Below are 18,303 nucleotides of genomic sequence, written 5' to 3' on the forward strand. Positions count from 1 at the left end.
TTATAATTATTTTATAAATTATGAAGCAAAATTCTGTGCATTTCATATTATCAGGTGAAGCATCATGTGACCACAGACAAGAGTAATCAGTCACAGATATGGAAAAGAGCCTGTCACAAAGCGGGACTTCCAGGCATCCTCATAGTCCTCACATCAGCCACATTCATTCGCAGTTAGTTTCCATATCTACACTGAGGCACCATTCATTTTTTCCAGGCTTAAGGACAAGCCGAATTTGGCTGCTAAATGCATAAGCAGTGGGGATAATCATGCCTTCTCTAAATATGTCTTGTATAATGGGTTTCAATCATTGAAGTTTCTATTTTCAATTAGTTTATGCTTTTTCTTTTAAATAGGAAAGAAGGTGTTAATTTTTAACTATTTTAACTAGAAAGGAAGGTCCATAGAGTCCCATTTTTTCAAGCTGATTATAAGTGCCAAAGACTTTATGTATTACTCATTGGGTCAGATTGTTCATGCTCAGTAGGAAATATTTTAGAACAATGAATGCTATGGCTATGGAAAATTTAGGCAAAGTAATAGTTCCAATGGTTGAGGATAGGCATATCTATTTGTTTATATTTTACGTTTGGTAACTCCAGCTGCTTTTATCAGCTTTCCCAGAAGTGGGGCAGAAGAGGAAGAAATAAAACTTAAAAGCTGTCAGAAGTCAAATATCAGAAAAATGGAATCAGACTCATTATACATCACCAACCTACACACATCACACCTCTTCCCATACATACCCGCACCCCGTCCTCCCACTAGAAACACCAAGTTATTTTTCTCTTCACCAGTGGGGTAAAGTGCAAAGGAGGAAATTCATCTTCAGTGCTAAGTCCTCACCTTGTCCTTATTCCTGATGTCTGCCTGACTGTGGACCTGCAGGTCTGGCCCCAGACCTTGTATGTCCCCACCTCCCTCCCTACCCACCATCAGAGAACACTGCAGAGATTCTCACACAACTTCTCAAAGCTTTTATTTTATAGGTCACAGGGTACATATGATCGTTCAGAAAAACTAATCTTGCATGCTCTCTGAATGAATAGCATCTTCCTCAGTTGCTTCACTGCGTGAAGGAGGGTTGCCTGTGGGAAGGACTTCCACGTCCTGTGAGACATCTTCAGCCTGATTTTGAGTCTTTTTTTTTTTTTCATTCTGTATCTGATATTTAAAGGATAGTTTTGAGTAGCATTCTCCTTCAACTTCCTTTCATACTGCTCAAAGGTCATATAGATTGTTTTAGTTTTCTTGGTGACCTGGTAGGGAAACAGGATAAGCCAAGAAAGACATTGATATAAGGAAGGGGATGGGGAATGGAATGAAAGGGGGGCTTTATGATAATGGGTGCAGGTGGAAGAAGGGTTTGTATCAGATAAGTACAGGGTACAAGTCTTGGGTTGGGTATTGATGGGGAAGAAGAGGAGGTACATAAGGAGGGTTATCTGATCTTGATATTAAGTTCAGTATCCTCATCGTGAGAAAACTTCCTTTTCTTGTTTGAACAGCATCTTGTTTCATATGTGAAATCCAGGTGTACTGATCTTTCAGGTTTTTCTTCTTCATGAATACTATTCCCCATTTTCCAGTTTTTAGCCTCCTGAGGGCTCCTGACTACTCTCTATAGACCCTCCCTAGAACAATGAGGTGCCACACCCTTAGGTTTGATTGGCCAGCAAGAAACTACTGCAGCCAATGGTAGCCCTGGTTGGCTTATACATCACAAAGCACCACGCTTGACAGTTTTATGTGGGGAGGGGAAGAATTATAAATGCTGTGGTTTAAGAAAAGGAGAGATTTCTCAACACCTCTTAAAGAGCCATCCCAAAGTGAGCTCTCATTTTTTCTCATCTCTCCTAGTTTATTTATGGCAGATCATATCTTTCTCATGTAAAAGAAAAAGAAGCCTCTTGTGGCACTCACAACACTGCCAAATCTCTATTGCATAAAGGAAACTACTATCCTGAGCTTAGGGTTTGTTGGTTTGAATTTTAATAGTTGTATTGTTGTATAATATAGACAGAATTATCACTATATGAATACACATATGTAGCCAGCAACGAAACCAAAAAATAGAACAAGAAATAGCATCCATGAATCTCACCCACCTCATGTTACATTTCTCCTCCCAAGAAGACAACCATTATCCTGTATTCTAACACCATAAATTAGTTTTGTCTGTTGTTGAAGTTTATAAAGGAAGAATCATACATTTTGCATTTCTTTGTGTCTGAATCTTTTAACTCAATTTTACGTTCAATTTTACACGTATTCGCATTTAAAAGTAGTTTATTTTTAACGCTGTGCAGTAGGCCGTTGCATGAATATACTACAATTTATTTTTTCATTCTCCTGTCGATAAATATTTGTCTGGTTCCTAGATTTTTCTGTTATAGATAATGCTGCTATGAAAATATTAGTATATTGTCTTTTGGTGTATATTTCAGAAAAAACTATATGTAAGAGTCAAACTGCCAAATCATAAGATAGGAAAATGATCAGATTTTGGAGAGACTTCCAAACAATTTTCCAAGATTGCACCAATTTCCACTCACACAGCAATACGCAAAAGATCCAGTTGCTCTTCATACTAAGAAAAATTTAATATTGTCAGTCTTTTTAATATTAGCTCTTCTGGTGGGTGTGATTTGAATTGGCATTTTGCCGCTATTGACGTGAAGAAAAATTTACATATTCTTGTTCATTTGAAAATGCTGTGTCATAACGTGCCTGTTCATGTGCTTTTTCTCCCACTTTTTAAAAATTGCATCTTCTTTTTTTCCTTATTTGTAGTAATTTTATGTATGTTAGTTTTTTGTTGGTTATACATATTACAAATATCTTCTCCTTAATATACTCTAATGTATGAATATTTACTTAAGTGGGTATTACTTCTGTCTGCTCTTTAAGAAATCTTTCTGTCCTGAGATGTGATGTTATTCTCCTCCTTTGTTATTTGTGGAAACTTTGTTGCTTTGTATTTGATCCCTCTGAGATAAATATCAAGGTATATATATATATATATTTTTTTTTTTTCTCCTGTTTTTTTTCAGTAACAGTTGACTCAATGCCATTTATGGTATTTACCCAGTTGAGTCAATACCACTTGTGCAGTATATCCAATTAATCCAATACCACTTGTGGAAAAGACTATCCTTCTTATTCCCTCCCTGTTCTACAATATGTCTATTCTCATAAATCAATTATTCATATATTTGTGAATCTGTGTAGTTTATTCCTTGTATTAATTTGTATACACTTGCATCAATACCAAATTGTCTTGTTTTATTATTTTGTAGTTCTTGATATCTAGCAGTGTAAGCACTAAAAGTTTGTTGTTGTTCTCTGATATTCTCTTAGCTATTTCTGCCATTTGCATTTCTATATAAATCTTAAAATCACTTATAGATTTCCACCAAAAAATAAAAATGCACCCTGCTGGTATTTTGATTGCGATTGAACTTAGTCTATGATCAATTTAGAAGGAAATGACATCTTCACAATATTGCCTTAATCAAAAACAACACTAATTCCTTTCTTGCTGTAGTTCCTTTAAAGTTTATGTTAATGATGATTAACAGCTTTCTGTGCAGAGTTCTTGCACATATTTGGTAGATTTATCCCTGTGTACCAGATATTTTTTGGAGCTATGGTGAATGGCATTTAAAAGTTTCTTTTATTTTCTGTGTGCTATATAAAAAGTTGATGATCATATGCTGACATTTATCCAAAGACCTTGTTAAGGAAACTAACTACTTCAAAATCTTTATCTGTAGATTTTCCTTTTTGTATTTTTCTAAAAACACATTTCCAGATAATGATTTTTTTTCCTTTCCAATCTTTACATCTCTGATTTATTTTTCTTATCTAACTACTCTTGCTAGGCTCTCCAGTTAAATATTGAATAGTATGTATCCTCCTCTTAATTCTGGTCTTAGGGGGAAAATTCTTTTGACATTTTACCATTATGTATAAAGCTTACTCTATACTTTTTATAGAAACCTTCGCTGAGTTTTCATAAAGTTTATTTTTATTTATAGTTGTTATACATTTTCATAATGCACAGCAACTTAATTTTTAAATAACAAATTTTCTTTTATATTTGGTTTTATCTACATTGTGTATTTATATATATAATATATTATTTTCATCCCATTCATATTTTTTTCTGATTTCCAATATGATTTACTTTACAAAGGTTATTTAGAAGCTAACATGAGCTGAATTTGCTGTTGATTTGCAGCATAATTTCATTAATACGAGAGATCATCTCCTTTGAAATTTTTGACATTTGTTTTTGGGCCAGCATTTAACTAACTTTTATAAATATTCCATCCTGAAAATATTGTGCAGTTTGTAGTTATTAAATGCTATTGTCCATGGATTGCATTATATCAAGTTTGTTTATGGTGTTTTAAAAATAATATAGGTGCTTACTGATTTTTAAATTGCTTACCAATTACTAATAATATTTACTTATTTGTATATTTGCCTATTTTTTAAATTCAGTCAATTTTTCTTTATACATTTTGAGGCTGTTACCACGTGCATTTAAATGTGCAATTGCAATATATTCATGGTATATTGAACTTTCATGCCTATGGAATTTCTTTCTTTATACTTAATGATGCTTAGTGCCTTAAATACGTCTTTGTGTTATATGAATGTAGGTACCTTACTTTTCATCTGGTTAATATTTACATCACATTTTTTGTATATTTTACATAAATCTGTTTCCTATGGTTTTGGTCAATTCTTCTTTTAAACCCTGTCTTTAGCTTGTTTCATTCTTATTCTTTGAATCTTTGTCTTTTAATTTGAGCTTGTGGTTTATATAAATCTAATATAATTACTGTAAATTTGGATTTAAATCTGAAATGTTTTTAAGTTCTTCTATTTTTATGCTTACTTTATGTTCTCTTTCCTTTCTTTGCCTTTTCTTGGATTGATTAAATATTTCTTTTCTGGTCTGGGCCCGTGGCTCACTCAGGAGAGTGTGGTGCTGATAGCGCCAAGGCTGCGGGTTTGCATCCTATACAGGGATGGCCGGTGCGCTCACTGGCTGAGCGGGGTGCAGACAACACCGCTCTGAGGGTTGCGATCCCCTTACCGGTCAAAAAAAAAAAAATATATATATATATGTATGTATGTATATATATATATACACATATGTATATGTATATATATGTGTGTGTGTGTATATATATGTATGTGTGTGTGTGTGTATATATATATATATATTTTTTTTTTTAGTTCATGATTTATCCTCTACAAGCTTGGAAGCTAAATGCACTTGTCTCATTCTTTTAATGATTACCTTAGACATCACAGTATACATTCTTAATTTATCTTACTTGTCTTGCAGTAATTAATAATGTTGCAAGGACCTATTATACTTTAACTTTATATTTTTCCCTCCTGACAAGTGCTGCTTCTGTTGTATATTGTAATTACACACATGCACATACACACACACAGTATACAGGTGTTCCTTGACTTATGATGGGATCACTTCCCCATAAACCCATTGTAAAATCAAAAAATCATGTCAAACCATCACAAGTCAGGGACTGTGTATGTATGTATTAATGTGAGGGTACTTCAAAAAGTTAGTGGAAAATAGAATTAAAAGATAACACAACTCTTCCCATAAACTTTTTGAAGAACCCTTGTAAATATATAGGCAAACATTAACATATTTACCAATTTCATTGTTTTTCATTCTTTCTGCATCTTTGATCTTCCATGTAGGATATTTTTTTTTCTCCTCAAATAATTCTATCTATACCTTTTAATTAAAGTCATTTGGTAACAAATTTATATGTTCTGTTTCAGAAAATATCTGTATTTTTTACTTTTATTGTAATCATATAGGTTTTTTAAAAAATAAGATTCAGATTGGTATTTTCTTTCAGCATATTGAGGACATATCATATTTTTCTACTGTTCCTATTAAGAAGTCATCTGAAATCGTGTGTGTTATTGCTTTGAAGGTGTTATCTTTTATTCTGGAGCACTTTTCTTTGAAAAAGCACTTTCTTTGAAAGATTTTTTTTCATTGTATTTGATTTTCAACAGCTTCACTATGATTTCACTAAAATAGTTGTTTCTGTAGTTATTCTTATTAGGGTTCACGGTGATTCTTTTATCAGTCGTTTGGGTTTTTATTGACAGTTTGGAAGGTTCTCAGCTGATGTCCCTTCAAATTATGTGACTACTCCATTCTTTCTGGCCCCTCTCCTTCTTTGCTCACTTTTCTGTATTTTCCACCTTTTGCCTCTCTATATTGCAGTATGGTTACTTTCCTATGACTAATACACTCATTCTGTTTCGTTTGATGTAATCTGCTGTTAACCTCATCCACTGATTTCTTAATTTTATTTGAATTTTCTTGTTTCTAAATTTTCCATTTAGCTAATTTTTATATAATTTATAGTTTAATTATGAAATTCTCAATTTTGAATATAGTACATGTAGTTAGTTTATAATCTGTGCCTCGCAACTATAATACTTGGGACCCCTGTTTTTCTGTTTGTGTTGTCCATTTGTTTCTTTTCATTTGCATTCATCTTGGCCTGTGGTGGTGTTAATTTTCTCCATAAATTTACTTTCTTTGCTGGTAATTCAGGATACACTACCTCTATGATACCCATTATTTATGAGAAAGCTGAGGAACAGAAAGGTCATATAACTTCTGTAAAGTTACACAGTAAATGGTAGGGCCGGGTTTCGAGCAATGGTAGTCTTATCCAATACAATGTCCTTTCTCCTATATTATGCTATATGGACTTCCTATCTACGAAACTGAAGAAATGCCAATGAAAATGGCCCTCTGGGTACTTTTTATTTGCCATTATAAGCTAGTGATACGTTTGTGACTCTGACTGCTAACAAGCAATTATACAGTATAGTATGAGATATTTGATAAACTGTAAACAGCAAAAATATGTTGGAATTTTATACTCCATTTAAAAATTGACATGCCTCACAACCTGGTGTAGTAGGGAGTAGAGACTGCAGCTTCTCATTTAAAGAAAAAAGGGCTATACAGGAACCACAGCTCTCTGGGCTTTATCTTTAAAATGAGAATCCCTGCTCATTAGTGTGCAGGATGTGCACTTCTAAGCATTAAATACAAATATCAAAAAAAAGTGTGTACATTTATTTTCATATATACATATGTGATGAATATGTGAAATCTTCCTTGAAAATTATTATAAACTTTATCTCCAAGTTATAGCGTACAAAATTGAGCTCAGTGAGCTTAGATAATTTGCCATACTCACACAGCAAGTATGTGATGGATCCAGGTTTCAATCCCTGTTCTCTTGTTTTAACTCCAATCTATTCACAATCCAATCTTTCAGAGTTGACAATTGCAAAATTAGATAATTATTTGTATTTAAATGAAATAGTGGAAATCTATGGGAATATTTAAAAAATCTAATTTTGACTAACAAATGATAACTGAGTGAAGCGCATTTTGAAATTTCTCATTTAGTTGATTTTAATAGAAATTTATTTAGTCATTGAACATGTTTAATTCTCCATAACATCTTAAGACTGTTTTAAATTTAAAGTCTTTCCCCCACAGGGATGTATATAAAATACAATTCTTCTCATCAATCTCATCACCCCCAAATTTTCCAGACAGAATGACTTTTCCAAATTCAATAAGACCATTTATGATGTGCTGCTCCACTTGAGTGGAAAACTGCCACCTGGAATTAATTCAAGTCATACAATCAGAGAACACAACTTGTCATATGATAAAAACCTGTGCCTTTACTTCCATCTGCTTTAAACAAACCCCCTCTGTATTAAATGACTTCATTACTCCATAATGAAGTCTTCTTTGGTCTACCTCAAATACCCATTCTTCTTTGTAATGTGTTACCTGATTTCCCTTCCCAAGGATATGGCCTCCTTATCTGTATTACCAAAGCTCCTTATACATTATTTTATATTTTATATATTTATATATATATTTAATTTAATTTAATTATTTTATAATTCTCAACTGATAATTTTGAAATATGTGCTGTGATGACAGTTTACTAATTACCTTTTGAAGAGTGTATTGCTCTTGTAAACCATAACTATTATTCTAATGACACCAGCACTTAGATAATGTTCATCTATTATTGATACAAAAAGCCATTGCAAATGAGGATTTTTTTCCTATTTTCCTTTGTTTTAAGGAAGAAATGTCCTCTGTAAAAAGAAGTCCAAGGCAAGACTTAACTTTCTGAATTCCATGCTCTGCTGCAGAAGGAGATACTGCCAAGTTAACAAGAATACTCAGTCATTCTCCAGTTCTTCTCAATGAAACATCTGAAAATGGGTGGACTGCTTTAACGTATGCTGCAAGGAATGGGCACCAAGATGTTGTCCAAATTCTGCTGGAGAAAGGGTAAACATTTTACGCTCTTATTACCTGAAAGAGTTTGTGGTTTAATTTCTGTGTTACATATTTCTTTTAAAATTTTTTTGTAGTCATATTTATATTGTTGGGGTAGTAAATAACTCATTAACCAGTTTGTTATATAAATGGTAGCATAATTTTTAACTAAAGACCTTTTTACCTTTTTAATTGAACAATTAACCCTTCGTACTTAATAGCAAAGCAAATATGAGTACTCTGATATTTTTCTCTCACATAGAAAATGTAAATCTCACTGTGACTACCAAGGACTCCTTGTAGAATTTTGTATCTCCTTATAATAGCACACAAAACTTTTCGATTTTGTAAGCAATTATCCATTAATTTTAAATATATTCACTATCTCTTTTCATTTATGATTATTAAATCGTTCTTTTAACCTCCCCAATAATAAACTATGTACCAAAAGGAAAACAAACAAACAAACAAACAAAACTATGTATTCATTAAACAGAGGGGCTATAATGTGCATATGGAAATATTTTATTGATATAAATTCAAGAGAAAAATGTTTACTTTCTATTTTATTTTTCCTCCCGAATTTTTCCTTCCATCTGTAGGTGTGACAAGTCAATTGTCAATAAATGAAGTCAGACTGCACTGGATATTGCTGTATTTTGGGGTTATAAGCATATAGCTAACTTACTAGCTAATGCTAACAGTGGGAAGATGCCTTGGTCCCTAACCAATGAAGTGGAAGACTGTGAAAATTATTTTGGCAGGACACTACTGGACCAGAAAAATGAAAAAAGAAATAATTCTGATTGGCTATTAGCTAAAGAAAGCCATCCAGCCACAGTTTATATCCTTTTCTCAGATTTAAATCCCTTGGTTACTCTAGATGGCAATAAAGAACGTTTCTAGCAGCCAGAAGTCAGGCTTTGTCAGCTGAACTACACAGATATAAAGGATTATTTGGCTCAGTCTGAGAAGATCACCTTGATTTTCCTTGGAGTAGAACTTGAAAAGAAAAAAAAAGTTATTCAGTAATGCTGGCGATTTCCCAAGAGAAGATGATGGATTGGTCGCCTGGTATGCTTTGGGTATAGATCCTATTGCTGCCAAAGCATTTAAGCAAATACATGAAAATTGTTATTCTCTTCATCTTCCAATGCCAGCTCTTCTGCAACTGAAAGAAAAAGAAGCAGGTAAGAAATGAACCATGTTTACTTGTATTGGTAGGAATCTGGTTTTTAGAACTGAATTGGAGTTGTATGTATCTGCAGTTTCCATGGGGCATACTTTATCCAGTAAGCAGTGAAAATAAAAATTTCCTAAAATTCTCATTCTAGGGAACTACTCTTCTTGGCCGGTACAGTCGTTTTAATCAGCCTAGATTGGTTTCCTCAGAATTAACCCTAACACACAATGGTTTCATATTTCCTCAGTGAATAAGATGAGCACCTGTTATACATTGAATGTGATGGTGAAGACCTAGACTGTTTTGTTTTGTTTTCTGTTGTTGGGGCTTTTTATGCCATGGTAAGAAATTAGGGTTTGATTCTAAATGCCATTTAAATGCTGTAACCTGATCTATGTTAAAACAAACAAACAAACAAACAAACACATCACTCTAGCCACTTTGTAGAGCATAAATTGTAGGTTTGTAACTAAATAAGTGTGGAAGTCAGGAGTCTTGTTTAGAGGAGGCTGGGTTTTACAATAGCCTGGGTAAAATTTTGCAGTGGGTTGGTTTAAAATGGCGGCAGTGATGATATATGAAAAGGGAGTTTGAGATATTTTAGAGGTAGAACTGATAGGGCCTGATCTGTGGGTTAAGATTATTATAAGTGAGAGATGATGGTAATCTGGACTAAAGCATCTGGACTAAGCATTATGGTGCTCATAGTAGAGATGGAGAAAAGCATATATTCAAGATATATTTTGGAGATAGAATCAACAGTACTTGCTGGTGGATTGGGTATAGGGTATATAAATATGAAGGAAAAAAACAAGAATGACTGCTAGATTTGAGACTTTAGTAATTCGGTAGATAGTGATATTATTTCTTGATAATATAAGGTGATAGGAAGAGCAAGGAAAGCAGAACAGACTTGGAGTAAATAAATGCAGAGTTTACTTTTGGCATGTTAAGTTTTAGAGAAGGATATTATAATTTGGAACTCAGAGAAGTCTGAACTGGAGATACCCATATGCAGTCATCAATACAAAGGAGGTATTTAAATCCCAGGAAACTACTTAGATTGCTGGAGAATTGAGAGCAAGCAAGAAAAAGAACCTTAGAATCAGACCTGAATCTCCCTAAATTTAGAGGTCAGGTACAAGCAAAGGAGCTGTCAAGGAAGATGGAGACCGTTTGGCAGTAAGGTAGGAGGAAACCACAAGAATGTGCTGATGGAAACCAAGAGGGAAGAGTATTTCGGAGAGGGAGTGGTCAAGTGTGTTGAATGCTGTTGAGAATTTGAGTAAGATAAAGGCAAAGATTTTTAAAAAGGATCTTTGGTTTTGGTAGTATGAAGATGTTGATAAATTTGACGAGAGGTAGTAGAGTGGAAGGACCAGAAGCAAGATTACGCAGATTGAAGAATTAATGGGAGGTTAGGAAGGGGTCACTTGTCAATGTCCACCTTTCCTTACATGATGTGTTAGGCCTTTCCAGAGACTTTTTAGATATCTCTTCCTCAAAGTCTGGTGTAGTGTGTTTTATTAGCCACACTTGTGGAGAAATCATCCAACTATTAAAAAAAATCTTTTCTTTGGATCTTTATATATAATTTTAAGATCAAAATAATCTTATAAATGAGCTATTTGGTTGGTTGGTTGCCCTTAAAAAAAAAAAAAAAAAAAACTAGTAAGGTAACAGGTTCTTTAACTCAATTGCTATATAACCTTACACAGTTATTTAGCTTCTCTGTGCCTCAGTTTTCTCCTCCAGAAAACAAGGATAATAATAGTCCCTATCTTCTTCATAGGGTTGCACTGAACATTAATAATCTATATAAAGTTCTTTGCATGGTGCTTGGCACATAGTAAATACTGAATAAATGTTAGCTTTTCTTATTCTGATGATCCTGAAATAACATAGATTCCCTAGGGTAAATTACATATTACAAAGTAATGTAGTAGGCAGATCTTTAATGTTGATGGTGGTTCATTGAATTTCAGTGTTACAGTTGTTTTTATCTATGTTTTATTTATTCATTTTTCCAAGTTTAAACTTGTTGCTTTTGTTGGTTTTTATTATTTTGTTTATTTAAAAAAAATATCCATAGACCAAATAATGTATTTTAAAAGGGAGAGCAAGGTTTTCAGGCATGTATAATTGTAATGTTTCTGGTCAGGCTATATTAATTTTTTTGCAGTATCAGGGTAAAGGCTATGTCAAGGGTATACATTCTAAGATTTATTCTATTAAGCATTTTTTTTTCATAAACAAAGTTAACCTCAATGTTGTAAATGCAGTATGTTTTATACAATATGCAGTCTTCAGTTGAAAACAGTATATGTTCCTAAGTGGCATTGACCAGCAGTGACGTAATCTCCAAGAAGGAAGGTGGAGATAGATTCCTACAGTTTTCTAGTAATAGTTCCTGTAGAGTCCGAGCCTAAGTTAGGAACTGCTTTTGTACTATATTTTTATAAAAAATCACTAATGTAAAGGCCGCTATTTGTAAATTCACTATATACTAGAATCATGTATATCCAAAATTTAAAAATCACCTATAGTAAAAGCCTGATCTAATACAGTGTGTAACATGGATGTTATTACATCTGCCTAGTGTGAGAGTTTATATTTAATTCAAATTCAAATTAAATTTAATTTTCATTTGTCATCGGGAAAATTAAATCTTTTACTTTAAGAGAAAAATATACATCATAAGAATAGAAATACTAAACACTTGATCACACAACTATTCAGAAAACTGTGTCTTTATTATAGCTTGAGAACAGTTTACCTATATATTAATATTTTTACAACTTATCACAGAATGAGAACTTTGTTGCTTCCTTTAAAGGTGTTGTAGCTCAAGCAAGATCTGTTCTTGCCTGGCACAGTTGGTATAAATTCTGCCCAACCTGTGGAAGCTCAACTAAAATTGAAGAAGGTGGCTATAAAAGAGTGTGTCTAAAAGAAGACTGTCCTAGTCTCTATGGTGTTCATAATACATCATATCCAAGAGTTGGTAAGCCTTTTCTTTTATCGTGAAATCTCTGCCAACTGGAGTCTTGGGGAATAAGACATTCTGGACAGACACATTTTTGAGATGCTAAAGGGTTTACCATTTTATTAAAACCATGTTTAATTTAAATATTAGACTGTAAGTATTAAAGTAGGATGTACTTTCATGATATTAAAGTAAAACACATTGTACATGATTAACCATTTCTTAACTTTGGGTTAATCGGTATGAATTTGATGTGTAAAGATACATGATTTCAAAAGCCCACCAATCTGGCTCCGCTTAGTGGTAGGTAAAAAAAGCCCCAATAATTTAATGCCTAATTGAGGCATCACCAAAGCAATACAGCTGGAGATAGATTCTCATTACTGCTACTGTCTGTTCCTTTCTCCCTCTAATTGCTGCTTTGAGTCTGCTGTAGATTTGGAAATCAGATAACCCAGCCCTTTAAAACTCTGTGAAAAAAGAATTGATTTCTAGCAGTACCTGAGGATGTTTCCAGACTGTAAAATGCATGGCTTAGTGACGTCTGTTTTTGTTCCTCAGGAACTTTTTACATTTAATTCCTAGTTCTCAGTTGTGATATAGTGAGGAGAATATGCTGGATTAGTGACTTCTAGAGAGATGAACTGTGATTTAATTTAAGTTTTATTTTTTAATGACAAACAAACCTAATTGTGGAGCTACATTAGCTTTTAAAAACATTTTGTTAAGGATTAGGATGGAAAGGAGAGGGTAATTCACTGTATCTACTGTGGTAAAATTTGAATTTTCCTCATGTCCATGTATTACCTACTCAAACTTTTTTCTCATTAAAAAATAAGAATATGCCTAATATACCATAAGTATAGAGGTTTCTGTTCAGATTGGAAGAAGGGGGCAAAAATGGTCTTCCTTTAGCTTACTGACAGTATTCCATGGAATTTCCTTGAGATACTCTGTCAACAGCTATATCAAGGCAGAAAGAAGTAATCTCATAACCACACAAGAGTCTTGTTCCTACAAGAGATACATCTTTATATCATCCTAGCAGACAGTGACTTTTCATGATGAATCTAATTTTTTTTCCTGTCATTTATATATCTGATTTTAACAGATCCAGTAGTAATCATGCAAGTCATTCGTCCAGATTGGACCAAATGTCTTTAGGCAGGCAGAAAAGATTTCCCCCAGGTGTGTTTACTTGCCTTGCTGGATTTATTGAACCTGGTAGCCTTTTCTTAATAATTTTTGTAATGATTTACATTAAACTTTGAATTTCAAATAAGAATTTAGATAGCATTTGAGAAATAATCTCTCATAAAGTATGTTATAAAACTGGGTTATTTAAAAATATTTTAAATGTGGTATAATTTTAATGATACAATTTAAACATGACATACATTTCATGTTTTTACTAGCAAAGTAATTTTGTCTGTTTTATTAAAAATTTAGTATTTGCTCTTCGATTATTGGTCTTGGCCAAGATATCCAGATGGTTCATACCTCACGTTCTTCTGTACTAGGCTCAACTATCTTCTTTTCAAAGAGGCTTTACCTGAATGCCTCAAATATGCATTAGCCCCCATACCCTGCATTCACAATCCTTGTCATGCTACCTGATTTTTCCCTATAGCACGTATCACCACCTAATATAGTATATGTATATACTATACATATAAATACATATAAATATATGTATGTATGTATTTATTAATTTAGTTGTTGTTTTCTCTCACTAGAATGCAAGTTCCATAAGGGCAGGGGCTTTGTTTTATTCATTTGATGTGTTCTACATCCTTATAGAAGATGCGTCACATGTAGTAAGAGCTCAATAAATATTTATGGAATGAATGAATGAATATATCTAATTAATAAATGTTTAATCTCAACTTCCAAAATTAATCTGCATTGCTAGATAATAATAATAGTAAATATATGTAATACCAGGGGCTCTGTTCTGGGAGCTTTACATATATTAAATAATATGATGCTAATAAAGGATTCTTACAAGTTTATAAAGTAGGTACTATTACAGCAATTTTATAAATGGGGGCACTAAAGCAAGGGGATTGAATAACTTGCTCAAGATCAAACAGCTAGTAAGTAATAGGAGAGGGATTCAGACTTGGGTAGTTTGGCTTCTGAGTACTTGTTCCTAATCACTGTGCTACCTCTGCAAGTTCTAGGTTGTTTTTTTTTTTTTAACTGCTGGGTAGTATTTCATTTATGAATGTTCCACTGATTTATCCATTCTGGTGCACATTTAGTTTATCTCAAGGTTCTTATTACAAACAGCAATGCAATGAATATTTTTATACTTCTTGTGCACATTTGCAAGAGTTATCTAGAATATATGCATAGAGTAGCATTGCTAGCTCATATGACATGAGCTTCTTCACCTTTTCTAGATATTTTTCAGTTGCTTTCTGAAGTGTTCCTGCCAGTTTACACTCCTACCAACAGTACATGGAATATTCTGTTATTCCACATTTTCACCAAGTTGAGGTTTTTAGATTTATCAATTTGTTATTCTGAGAGGTATGAAATAATATGTTGTTGTGTTTTTAACTTTCCTGCTAATGGAGCATCTTTTTCAGTTGTGTATTAGGCATTCAGTTTTCCTTTTCTCTGAATTTTAGGTGTTTATATATTTTACCTATTTTTGGTTTGATTGTTTATCTTTTTTACTTTTTGATTTTAGGAGTTTTAAAATATGTATTATGTGCTAATATTTTGTTAGTTCTTGCAAATTGTCTTGCAGCTCTCTTATGCAAGTTTGCGACATTTTTTCACTATATATTTTCTTCTGATTGATAGAAAGCCTTAATTTGTATGTAGGAAACTCACAATCTATTTGAAACAGAAAGAAATATTTAAAAATATATTTTCCTAAATATTTCTATATTTAGCAAAACATTTCTAAACTTTCAGATAAATTATACTTAAAAACTATTTTCTCTGTTTTAATTCTCATTTCCTACAAATCAGAAAGTATGTTTACAGGTATTACTTTATTTTTTCATAGCCAAATCAGTCATCTGGAGGAAAACAATTGCTTAGAAAGAAGAAGTATTGTTTCATCTCATGTGGTTTTTAAATTTTTAGTGATCTGAAAAAGGTTATCCTTAGTAATTGCTTGACAACATAATAAAAAATAGAGTTTCAAGATTTTACTGAGGAAAGAGTCATTTGTAAAAATCATGTAATGTTTATAACTGGTCATAATACATAAATGAGAATATAGAATGTGTTTTCATAGTGTGTAACCAATAGTAGGTGCTGGATAGTTGTAGATGTTATTTTATTTTTTAAATGAAACTGACAAATTTGGCCCTTTAAGAAATAAAAAGTTTCTTATTGGCATTTTGATATTCTGTATGTGCTCATGTATTTTAAAAATAATGTTTTCTTCAAGTCCAGTCTAGTTTTAGGCTTCTGATTTCTGATTCTTTGAATTAGGTTTCTGTCTAAAGTGATTTCCAAATGTTTGAACCATTTGAAGCATAAAATGTCCAGGCCACGTTCACTAGCAACTCGTTCTTTTGCCGCATTTGATTAGGGGAGACAATAGAAGATGCTGTTCGGAGAGAAGTAGAAGAAGAAAGGGGAGTCATAGCTGGCCATGTTCAGTATGTCTCTTGTCAGCCATGGCCAATGCCCTCCTCTTTAATGATTGGTTGCTTAGCTGTGGCAGTTTCTACAGAAATTAAAGTTGACAAGAATGAAATAGAGAATGCCCGCTGGTTCACTAGAGAACAGGTAAAGTTCAGTTTACTTTCCTTCTTCTACTGATTGTTCCCTGACTCTATTGGTTTGGGCACATAGCAAGGATGCATATTTTCAGCAAATTGAATGAATGGCTTTGGCCCTCTTATGCATGGATTCTATAATTGGTATTTCCCAATAGGAAGAGTACACGGATACTTCAAAAAGTTAGTGGAAAAGTAGAATTAAAAGACAATACAAATCTTTCTGGGAACTTTTCGAGTTACTGTTGTATGTATTCACTAATGTGCCCTATATTAACTCATTCTGTGAGATTCTTCTAGTAATGATGCCATTTCAAATTAGAGGTGCCATTCCTTCAGATTAATGATAATGTCTTTCAACGAACTTAAAGTTGATAAACATTAGTTTATAGATGAGAAACAGGAATATTATTCTTAGACATTTTATATTTGTTTATAGCATTAAAACAAGTAGCTCTCAAAAAAATCAGGAAAAATGCTTAAAATTTTTGGAAAGTTTTTATTCATTTTAAAATACACATGAGGATAAAAATGACCTAATTGTATAACAAACATATACTCACAAGAACTTTTTAATGTTATTCCCAAATAATATAAGATAAATTATTTGTCTTTGTTCTGCATGACACAATGCATTTTATAGTAAACAGATATACCATGATAGTAAATACCTGAAATCCTTTCTGACTTTGTCTACATAAAATTAATTTTATTTTATCTTCAACCCCAAAAGGTAGAAATTATTGTTTTAGAATTTTATAAAAGGGAAACTGTCCCAAAAGTTGACTTCACTTTGAAATTAAGTCTGGAGCATGTTTTGGTTTTTCATGACCTTATTTTCATGAGGGAATATGCCTTTCTGGAACATTTTAAAAGTAGAATCAATAACTCAGTGAAACAATTAAAAGCACTGTACTAAATTTTTCATGTTGAATATGGATGTGGTCACTTTATACTGTTGTTATTCATTGTAAAAGTCATCATATTTTAGTTGAATTGTGTAAGCATGGAAAAGTATTTATTTAAATATGACAGTTTTGAAATCCTAATGTATTTTATTATGGTGTATCTTAGGTCGTGGATGTTCTGACCAAAGGGAAACAGCAGGCTTTCTTCGTGCCACCAAGCCGAGCTATTGCACGTCAGTTAATCAAACACTGGATTAGAATAAACCCCAATCTCTAAATCAAAGAACGAGGCTTTATATTATTTAATTTCTAATGCCACTTATTCCTCAAATGAGATTAGAAATCTTCAGTGCACTTTAGAGTATCACACCACAAAATATCATGTAAGGTTTTCAGAATAGTTTCATCTTAACACAGAATGCATATTTTCTAAATTACGACATAGCCTCAGATTTTGTTAAATCTGGGTCAGCCAGTTGCCTTTGAACTTTTTTTTGGTCGTGCTTCTAAATTTTATCTTACAAAACCATATTTCTAATAAGAGGCATCATGTTGTATAGACGCGTGTTCTAGAAATGTGAATAAACCTGAATTCCGGTGCCTCTTGTGAGCATTAGACTGATCACTAAAGTTTCTTATTTGAAAAATGAAACATAATAATTTTAATGAATTTTGAGCTTGTATTGATTTTTAGACTTTTCGCTACCTTTAAGTTGTCAATATCTGATTTTTGCTCATCTTACCATTGCAGTCCCACTTACTCTTTTCTCCTGGTTCCTTTGTTCTAGCTGTGTTGCTGTTGTAGTGTTGCTACCAGTCTTAATTTGAACAATTTTAAGGATTATTTGTTTTATCAGTTAACTCTACTAGTGAAGTAAAAGCATATCATTGTGTCTGGGATATACCCAAAGTTGTACTTAAAACAGATGGAAATTCTTTTCTTTTTCACTGAAATTAAATATATTTGATAGGAATTCTCCTCAAAGGTCAGTTATTAAATAATTCCCAGGTAGATTTACATATTTAATTTAAAACACTGGCATTATTTCATTTTGTGATGAGAGATGTATCTGAGTTAG

At 32.7% G+C, this 18,303-nt stretch overlaps 1 pseudogene; it reads left to right on the top strand.

Moving 5' to 3' along the window:
* Window positions 1–8,207: 8,207 nt before the first annotated feature.
* On the top strand, window positions 8,208–17,501 carry LOC134371037 (NAD-capped RNA hydrolase NUDT12-like; annotated as a pseudogene).
* The last annotated feature ends 802 nt before the right edge of the window (window positions 17,502–18,303 follow it).

The sequence above is a fragment of the Cynocephalus volans genome, chromosome 2 (assembly GCF_027409185.1).
Source record: "Cynocephalus volans isolate mCynVol1 chromosome 2, mCynVol1.pri, whole genome shotgun sequence".
Classification (NCBI taxonomy): domain Eukaryota; kingdom Metazoa; phylum Chordata; class Mammalia; order Dermoptera; family Cynocephalidae; genus Cynocephalus; species Cynocephalus volans.